This window comes from Myxocyprinus asiaticus, chromosome 9 (assembly GCF_019703515.2).
Source record: "Myxocyprinus asiaticus isolate MX2 ecotype Aquarium Trade chromosome 9, UBuf_Myxa_2, whole genome shotgun sequence".
In the NCBI taxonomy this organism is placed as follows: Eukaryota; Metazoa; Chordata; class Actinopteri; order Cypriniformes; family Catostomidae; genus Myxocyprinus; species Myxocyprinus asiaticus.
In genome coordinates this window covers 24,084,035-24,094,838 of record NC_059352.1, presented here as the reverse complement: position 1 = coordinate 24,094,838, position 10,804 = coordinate 24,084,035, and the positions used below count along the sequence as shown (strand labels likewise).

The window sequence follows — 10,804 nt, the reverse complement described above, 5'->3', positions numbered from 1 at the left end:
ATCATCTTTTTCTGTGGCACTGGTTGGGGTTCTTTCTTTGACAACCAGTGTCATTGAAGACATGTTTCAGTTTGTTTTCTTTTGGCTCTTTTTCCTCTGTGGCTCTGAAAACTGGACTATGTTGAAATATATGACAAAGCCCAGAAAATGGAGAAAGGAGAGGATGGAGACCAGCACTGGAAACAGATCGGGCAATTTGGTCGGGGGCTCCAAACACAAGTTCGTAAAACTCAAAGCAGCCGTGGCCACCAGTGAAAACCAGTACTGTAAAAGACAAAGTTAACAACATTTATTTCCTTTTCCTCTAACAACAGAGATGAAGAATCATGCCTGAGAGACTTATAGTCCTAGACCAGGGGTTTTAGGGGGTCGTGGAAAATTATAGAGAGAAAAAAAAAAGGGAAAAAGGTTAACATTTAACCAAGTTTGACAATGTCGTTATATTCTGCTTTCCAAAGGCTGGTGGGAAATCATGATGTTAATAACTATATATTTTTTCTTCTATTGACAGCATTGTATTTTTCTAGGGAGATTCTCCTAGCCACTGTCGCCTATAGCTTGCTCACTCAAAAAAAATAATAATATATATATATATATATATATATATATATATATATATATATATTATAATATATACACTGCCATTCAAAATTTGGGGGTCACTTACTTATTCTTTATTATTATTTTTTCCCCCACATTTTAGAATAATAGTCATAAAAGTCTTAAAAACAATGGAATAACAGAAATGAGACTACGGGACTTATGTTGGGACTATGAAAATCTAAAATCAAAACTATGTTATATTTTAGCATCTTCAAAGTACCCACCCTTTGCATAGAATTTGCAGAAATGTACTCAGCATTTTCTCATTCAACTTCTTGAGGTATCACCTTGGGATGCTTTTTGAACTGTATTGAAGGAGTTTCCATCTGTGCTGGGCACTTATTGGCTGCTTTTCTTTATTATTTGGTCCAAGTCATCCATTACATACATTTTTTTTAATAACATTTAAATTTTTTAATGAAATAAATTAATATGTTGGCACAATTATATTTCTGTCTACTACACTAATTTCAAACATTTAAGCATGTGTGTGTATATATATATATATATATATATATATATATATATATATATATATATATATATATACACACTGTATATATACACACACACACACACACAATTGTACAGAGCAGTTATCTGAGTTACTGTAGACTTTGTCAATTCGAACCAGTCTGGTTATTCTCTATTGACCTCTCTCATCAAGGCATTTCCGTCCGCAGAACTACTGCTGTTCTAGAGACTGTTGTGTGTGAAAACCCAGGAGATCAGCATTTACAGAAATACTCAATCCAGCCCATCTGGCACCAATAATCATGCCACGGTCCAATTCACTGAAATTTTTCTCCATTCTGATGGCTGAGGTGAACATTAACTAAAGCTCCTGACCCATATCCGCGTGGTTTTATGCACTGCACTGCTGTCACACGATTGGCTGATTAGATAATCGCATGGATGACTGTTGGTGCCAGAAGGGATGGTTTGAGTATTTCTGTAACTGCTGATCTTCAGGGATTTGCTTTGATTTGTATATGCTTTGTCTATACTTGTGACTTTGATAAGGATGAGATCACTTCTTATGACCAATTCTTGCAGAAAACCAGCTGATTCCAAAGGGTTCACATATTTTTCTTGCCACTGTATATACAAATACATTTGAATTTAAAATAAATGATCTTCAGGGTTATATACCAACCAATACTTTAACAGTAGGCTGAACTCAACTTAATACAAAGTAAATATTTTCCAGACAATGTTTTATATTTCTTTTGGCTTTAGTACTATTACAATATAAAAGCCAATTCATTAATTTGGCGAACAACATGTTGACTTTATATCACGCTTGCTATTTTTACACAATATATATGTATCTGTATACATAAAAATATATAGCGGCCTTTATATATTAAGTATGGGGTCCCTCGCAAACAGATCGTCTATTTGGGGGTCCTTGGCATCAAACATTTTGAAAACCCCTGTCCTAGATAAGTCGGACAACAGCACGAGACAGAACCCTATAACTAGATGTTTATTTTCCACCCTGTTTCGGGGAGGGTGGCATAAACATTAACATGTCTATTTAGGACAGATGGAGTGAAGGATCAGTGGAAGTGCTGGTGTGAGCAACCCTTATTTATGTCTCTTGTGTAAATAAATATATCTAGGCAAACCTGTGTTAATGACTCACACTACATAAATAGCCCATCTCCTTGTCTCAGTCATTTATGCAAAGAGCTGCTGAAATGTCGAGTCCTCAAAAGCACTAGGATGAGCAAGGGGTCAAACTAATCTGAAAAGTGAAAGTGATGTCACTTTTCAGGTGGGGACAGTAGGCTAAGCCAACTTTTTCACTGGCATAAATTTAATTAAAGAGACAGTTCACCCAGAATGAAATTTGTCATAATTTTCCCACACTCATGTTGTTCCAAACCTGTGTGACTTTAATTTGTGAAACAAAAAAATATGTTATGCAGAATGTCTGTCACCATTCCCTTTCATTGTAAGGACAAAATATGCAATGAAAGTGAATGGTGACTGAGGCTTGGTGAATCAGTCCCTAACATCTTACTTTTGTGTTCTACAGAAGAAAGTCAACAACATTAGGGTGAGTAAATAATGACATTTTTTACATTATTTTTTGGGTAAACTATTCCTTTAATGTCAGTGGTGTTGAGTAATGGGGTCGTGACGTCAAAGTTAACTTACTTTCCATTTGATGATCATTAAGGTTGAGTTTAGGAAGACAGTACTGAAAGAGTTTGCAGTACAGGCCCGGCCTTAGCTCCTCATCTGTACTTCTCTCTAAAGCAGAGAGCAGATACAGACTCAGAAAGAGGTCACCACATACGGCAACAGTAAACTGTCCTTCAACAGCAAGGGGAGTATGCTACAAAGAGCAGACGAAACACATAAGCGTTAAAAACATACAGACCCATGGGGGGATGTATACAATAACTGATTATGTATCCCCCTGAAGAATTAAAAAAAAATTTACCCCAAAATTTAAATTGTCACAATTTACTTTTCCCTCATGTCATTCCGAATGGGAATGGACTTTCTTATGCGAAACACAAAAGATGTTTTAATGAGATAGGCCACTGTCTTTTCAATATAATGGCAGTGCTTAAAAAAATGTTTTCAAAGAAAATCATGACGTTCGTTGCACATTCAAGCACGTTGTGAGAAATGCTCGTTCACAGTAGCTCGCCTGTTCAAACAAGAACTTGCGTTGTTTAGCACTAAAAACAAATTGCGCCAATTTTTCATAGAAAAAGACTTAAAATTCGAAGTCGTTTTTCACCAAAACCTAAAGTGTGCCAAACCCAAGAAAAGTTGAAATCTGACACACGAGTCACATGGACTACTTTTATGATACTTTTTAGCTTTAAAGTGAAGTACTATCCACTGCCATTAGGTGTCTTCAACTTGAACCGCGCCTTGCCTTACCGACTGGTGAGACTTGCCGGTTGCGGTTTTGAGTTGGAAAGAGAGCCGTCAAGCTAGACACTCTGCGCTACCTGTCATGTCCTGAACCTACATCAGTCACGGAAGATTGCATGATGTTTGTTTTTTTATTGCAGAGCAGACGACACGGAACTCAGACAGAGGTTTGAATTTTACATATAATAACCAGAAACATTATTTATTTGAAACGTTTATGTGCTGCTTAAAGTGCCTGCTTTGTGAACAAAAAGTAAAAAATAAAAAAAAAGTCTATACTGCATTATATCAACAATAACGGAGTCAGTATTTTTAATCATTTTGAATTATTTATGAATAAACATGACGTTACTATGATAAACTTACAGTACATGATGCACTGCTATAAGAACACAGATTTGTGAGAGTTTAGAGGAACAGAAGGCATCAGAATAAACACCTTGGTAATGACATACTGCCATGATATTACTATTTCTGGCATAGATTGACATAGCAGAAGTAGTAAGAGTAGAATGTGTAGTATGCAATTGCGAACACAGCCCATGAAACACGTCACCATTGTCATAGCTGAGTCTGGCCATTCGCAAAAAAGCTGTGTCGTCATCAGAACAGGCCATGATGCAGAAAAAACAATACGAGCTGTGAATTTTGATTACACAACATTTTACCATAATTAGCCAAAAGTGTGAAATTTAATGGTGTGTCTTTGGGGCATAGAAAACTGGCAATGTGTTGCCTCTGTATGCTCTTGTGGATATTTTCCCTAATAGTCCAACAACTATACAGTCATACAATATAATCCAATTCTCTTCCATAACAAAGAGCTTCATGTCTTCGACAAAAAACATAAAGATGCATCATTAAAACGGGTATTAAAACTGTATTTGTGGAAGCAAGCAGTATGACTCTAGAGAATGGTGGGCAGTGTTTACACAATGGGGTCTTTGTTTAATGGTATGTGGGCTATGTCAAGTAATCCGGTGATATCCTTACACTAAACCATGCACACAACAATTAGTGATGACAGCTAGGACTCCCCTATCAGCTACTTCCCTTCCTTTCACTATATAGTCATTTGCTGACTTTGTTTCCATGTTGGCCTTGAGGATTTAATTATTTATAGTACTGTGATTTGAATTTGGAAACACATATCAATTGATATCTTACCTGAAAGTTGACGGTAGCAGAAACCAAATGGCAATCAGAGGTATTTCGTTGATGACAAGGCAAACTGGCCTGTAAAACACATATTTGACTTATGAGACAATATCTACACTGCAAATATGTTTATAAGATGTCAATTCTATAATTATGTAGTTGAAAGGACTCATCATTGTAATGAGTTACCGATACATTTAATAAAAATGAATCAATACTTGGAACAATACTTCCATGGATAGACTACCTAAATGTAAATATTATCATGCACTTTCTCAAGTACTCCTAAACTAACTTTTCTTCACTAAATAGTAAAAAACTTCCCTGTTTGTTCTCTTTCTCTGACTCTTGTTGTCTTCAATGGTGATTGCAATCTCAGTACAAAAGGAAGGATTTATTTATTTGTTGCAACTATCTCTCCATGTTGCTATAATTCGCTATCATTATAGGGCTTAACTGAACTTTTTCTTGGTTCAAACAGTCCATTTGTGAGTAGGGTTGTTTCTTACTACACTACCATCAGGATATTTAAAACAGAAAAATGAGTTGATTTTATTTATTCATTATTCTTAATAATGTTAGTCTGTATGACGTGAGAATATTTACCTTATTTTCAGTTCAAAGAGCACTACAGTTTTTTTTTTCTTTCTACCGACCAATGTTGATTCTGAGAAAACTCGCCCACAGCCTATTATTGTTGCTATAGTAACAAATGCAACTTCCAAGTGTGTCTGATTGACAGGTTAAATGCTAGCTTTTATTTCAACTTTGTTGTTAGATTTTGTATTTTTTGTTACTTCAACAGACAACTTGCTTTTATTAATTGGAATCATCAGCATTAAGTTAAAGAGGTTTAACTTTATCAATCAACTAAACTGGTACACAAGCAAAAAAAAAAAAAATTCTTTTTTTTCTTTTGCATTCACTTGAACTACTCAGGCAATGTTAGTGGTATGGCCCATTTTAGGGGTGGCCCAGATTACAACTTAAAATCAAGCAGAGCTATAGAAATGTACATATTTACAATTAAATCTTCATATTATGAGTAAATTCTATGACCATTTAAAATGTAAATGCAATGTAAACGCTTTAGCAGTTCGATTTTTGCAAAGTCGTACTAACCGTTTCCCGGCCTCCTTCAGCTTATCTCGGCCCCTTTCATCATATCGCACACTTTGGCATATTGTGGCTGGCCAACCGGGAAAAGTCCTACCGATGGCCAGTCCGCCTCTGATTACAGGCACTTCCTTAACTGACGCCCCTCCTTCAAATATTCGATTACTCATCGTGTCATGTGTACTTGGATAGGCAGATTAAAGGGATAGTTCACCCAAAAATGAAAATTCTCTCATCATATACTCACCCTCATGCCATCCCAGATGTGTATGATTTTCTTTGTTCTGCTGAACACAAATGAAGATTTTTTAAAAGAATGTCTCAGCTCTGTTAGTCCATACAATGTAAGTGAATGGGTACCAAATCTCTGAAGCTCCAAAAGCACATAAAGACAGCATAAAAGTAATCCATCCAACTCCAATGGTTAAATCCATAACTTCTGAAGTGAAATGATTTCACATTCTTCTTTAGTTTTTGTAAAAAACTACTACTGGTACCCATTCACTTGTATTGTATTGACCTTAAGAGCAGAAATATTCTTCTAAAAATCTGTGTCTGTGTTCAGCAGCAGATGAAAGAAAGTCCTACACATCTGGGATGGCATGAGGGTGAGTAATTGCTGAGAGAATTTCATTTTTTGGGTGAACTATTTCTTTAAGAATGTAATTTGACCAAGGGGGTAGTTTTGTCTTGAACATTGGGGGGGCTTCCATCTGTTAGGGGTGGCATGATTTGCTCTGACAACAATTCGATTCGATTATGATTCTCTACCTAACAATTACGATTCATTTTACGATCGTGAAATCTGAAACCAGTAATTACAGATGAAGTGTCATGTGCAGGCAGATACAATCCAGGTTTTAATCGAGCAGGATCAGCAGGGTCATAGAATGAAAAAGTCCATTAGTAGCATGTAAAGGCGGTAACACGGGATGTGATAACCGTGAGTTCCCTATTCATTCTGGGATAGTGAAAGAGGCATCCGGCGGCTACACGGAGATGCCTCCGCTTGTCAAGCTCATTCCCGAGAATTCGATTGCATTTTCATGCAGGACTGTTTGCGGCACACACTGCGAAAGACAAATTTTTTTTTTATATTTTAGCGGATGCCACGTGTCATTGACCTATCACAGGTGACTGTAATTAACTGGTTAGTTCCCATCAGAATGGTCTGAAATCGCCCCCTATTCTGTGACATTCACTATAAAGAGAATGAATTAACGAGTGAGTGTTTTCATTCACAGCCAATGTCTGCCCACCAGTCACATTTATTTAAGACAAGTTTTATTTGTGGTTAAACTGCTTTATGGAGAAATTGCACATTTTATTTGGGGAAGAAGGCAACAATGTATCGAAGTACCACAAAATTACCTTGTTACTTCAGCTATCATTCATGTTTAGGTTTAAGGCCACTTCCCCACACTAATACATTTTTGTTTGAAAAGGCATCTTTTTCTCTACATTTTGCCTTCCGTTAACATTGAGATGGCATTTTTGACAGGGAAAATTGAGTTTTTTTGAAAACACTCTCCCAAGTGGATACATTTGAAAACGCTGTCTTTGCGTTTTAGTGTGGATGGGGAAAACAGAGATATCTGAAAACGATGATGTATTTGTTGTCATGTGACGCAGTCATGTGATCCATTTAACCCAAAACCATCAAGATGTTGGCCCATGTTGTAGCAGCGTTGTTGTGCCTGATATCCACTGCATTCCTGCAAAGGCGACAGGAAGTTTCCTCGGAATTGCTGTCCTGCGACGGAACTCAAGGACAATTGCATTTCAGACCGTACATGGACTGGCGAATTTAGGAGTTCAAAGGACGAGAAACTTTTGGAAAATGCTTGAAAATGGCAATGTGGATGGAGAGCGTTTCAAAAAGAAAACGCTGTTTTCAAATGTATCCGGATTAATGTGGACGTAGCCTAAGAGTTTAAGGTAGGGAGATCAGTTTTCTTATTTAAAACTCGATAGACCATTAATTAACAAAACATAATCTGTTTAAATTTTTTTACCTCACATTTGCCTTTTTATGGCATTATCGGTTAGGTTTAAGGTTTAGGGAAGGGAGGTAGGTTTTGCTGATTTAAAACTTAATAGAGCATTAACCTAAATAACCTCATCTATTTGGGAGAGCATTAACCTTTTAGTGCAACACAGTAGACATTTCACCTCGCAATTGCTGCTGTACGTGCAATGAACCATGCAATAACCTTTTGGATAAATGTCTGCACAGTCACATAATTTTATGAAATCAGGCTGGAAATAACACGCTTCACCTATAAGGTCTTTTGCAGTACTACATATATGAATAAATACATATGCAGAATACTAAACAGGAAATAACCAAACTATACTAAACTATTACTAAATTGAAAACATTTTATGAAACCATTAGACTATTTTTGTGTACACCAAATATATATATTTATGTGTGTTAAGCAAAGTACTGTTCTCCGAATTTTGATTATGTAGTTATAATTATTATATTAAGGTGCTTACAAGGCAGCTAGAAGGGTGGACTTCTCATGGACTTGGAAGGAGAAGAGGAAAAATGTCAGGGAGGAGTTTGCCTACATTAAAAACAGACTGGGACAGTCAGTGGTCAAATTGTTGAAGTGTCATAGGCAAACACATAATTATGACACCACTTAACAAGGCGAGCTTGAACTGCCATAGAGTAGGTTTGGATAACAATTTTAACAATGAAAGCAGGATGAACAAGAGAGTGAGAGTGAAACTGTAAACACAAACAAACCAAAATAATTTCTTTAGATACATCCATGCATTAATGACAGATTTATCATACACACAAACAGAGCAGAGCAATACGATCAAGGGCCCCCAGTGCCAAAGCCGGTAATCTATCCCATGGAACACGGCTGCCTGATCTTTTTATACATCCCCATCGTCAACAAGAAAGACATGCAGTAAATGCATGAAATACTGGCGAGCACTCACAGAATTTCTTCAACCCTTCAATCTTCACTCCTTTGGAGGAAAGGTTTGTTGGAATGGTGAACATGGCATAAGTTTAAGGACCCCACCATTAGAGTTGATTGAACCTACTGGGACAAGCATCTGGGTCAAACATACAATAACTGATGCGATTGTGACAGGTGATAGCGTGCTGTGAAAGGGTGACCCTGACTCAATTAATATTTCTTTTTTTTAAGGGATAGGTTACTCAAAAATGAAAATTCTATCATCAGCACAATACACCCATGTGAATAATTAGCACAATACACAGGCCTTAGTCACCATTCTCTTTCATTGTATGGAAAAAAAAGATGCAATGTAAGTGAATGGTGACTGACACTGTGTCCTAACCAGATGCGACGTGATAAGATTCTAGTGACAAGCAACCTGTCTGCCCACACTAGGTACATTAACCGTGGTATTCATACACTAAAATTATGATAAATTACAATATAATCCTAAACCAGAACAGTCAAGTAGAACATTCTGTTTATTGAACTTAACTCATTTTCTCACTAAAGCTGTGTATGGGCATATGATTTTAATGGCAAGCCCTGAGGGGATAAATATACAATCACAGACATACACAGGGCAAAGTAAAATAGAAGGATATAGCTGCAGGCAGAGCTCCAAAAAGAGGCGGGAGCTCCAAACCCCCAGCAAAGATATAGGGAGCGCCTAACCTAACCCTTTCCCTAACCCTAACCGTGAGTGGAAGTGACGCCCCTTTTTTCTAGTTGGCGCATCCCCATTTTAGAGTAACCCTGGCCTCTTTTGGAGATTCTGCCCCCATTTGGACATCTCCGGCCTGCAGCTGTACCTACTTGAAGTTAAAGGCGCAGTCACATTTAACTTTGTATGGCGAAATTTTGCAGACAAAATACAGTAATCTCAATGGGAAACCTCGCAATTGACTTCCGGTGGCAAAGAATTTCCCCTCACAGATTTTGTGTTTGGTGAACTTTGACAGGCAAATAGACAGAGATCTTCTATACCGAGATAACAAACTCCACGCTTTTACCATTGGATGGAGCGTAATGGTCAACTAACGTGTTACGACAGCAGGTCAACGTTTGCAGATACCATGAAAATGAATGGGAAGAGGCGGAAACTGATACGTACCTGTTGCAAAATTGTCCATGTCTTCTCTTAAAAAACAGCAATTTTATCGTAGTAAAGTCCACACATAGTTTATTCCAAAAGGATTTAGTCTAAAACATGTTGAAGATTAGCGGACAGGTGGTCAGTTCATTAAATGATGAGCTGTCTCCTCACAAAAGCAGTTTATGTAGCACACTGAAGCAAAACAAAACGGCTTCTGGTCTCCTCGCCAATGTACCGCCCATAGAATGTCTGTGGGACCGCTGCATTATGCTTTGCTATGCTAACCTTGTAGGCTCCACTTGATATAAGGGTTCTGAAATAGAGCTGTTCAGCCATGACGTCAATTTGTTGGTGAACTTGGAAGTCTAATTCGCCATGAGTTCCACTGGGATTTTTCTAAGGGTTTTTATAAAGGGGTTTTTCAACTTATGAGTAAAAAAAGGTCTCTGGTAAACATTACTTGAAGATACGAGGATGTTTTGTTCTACAACATAAATTACATACTTTCATACCACAAACATGAATTGTGAAGCCACCGTGTATTTTTTTTTTTAAAAACGTGCAATCAAAACGGCTTCAAAATCTGTCTGTAATTTATGTTGTAGAACAAAACATCCATGTGTCGTCAAGTAATGTTTACCACAGACCTTATTTTACATATAAATTCAAAACTGCCCTTATAAAAACCCATAGGAAAATCTCGAGGGAATTCTCTTCCGGGTTTTTCCCAACAGGAAGTTGCGTGGTTTGCCAGTGACCTCTATGTGGGCAGTGCTGGTTTCACACGCACTCAACATCCGCCCACGCCTTCTTAGCCCACGGAATTTCGCTGTGCAAAGGTAAATGTGACCGGGCCTAACTTTGCCATGTGTAAAATGATATCCTTCTCTATTATGAATATTCAGTGTAGCCATGTACAAAGCACCGCCCACATAGAGGTCAC

At 37.4% G+C, this 10,804-nt stretch overlaps 1 pseudogene; it reads right to left on the bottom strand.

Annotated features, from left to right (window-relative positions):
• Positions 1-4: 4 nt before the first annotated feature.
• The window catches only part of LOC127446425 (dolichyl pyrophosphate Man9GlcNAc2 alpha-1,3-glucosyltransferase-like), a 29,612-nt pseudogene continuing 18,812 nt past the window's right edge, over positions 5-10,804 (bottom strand).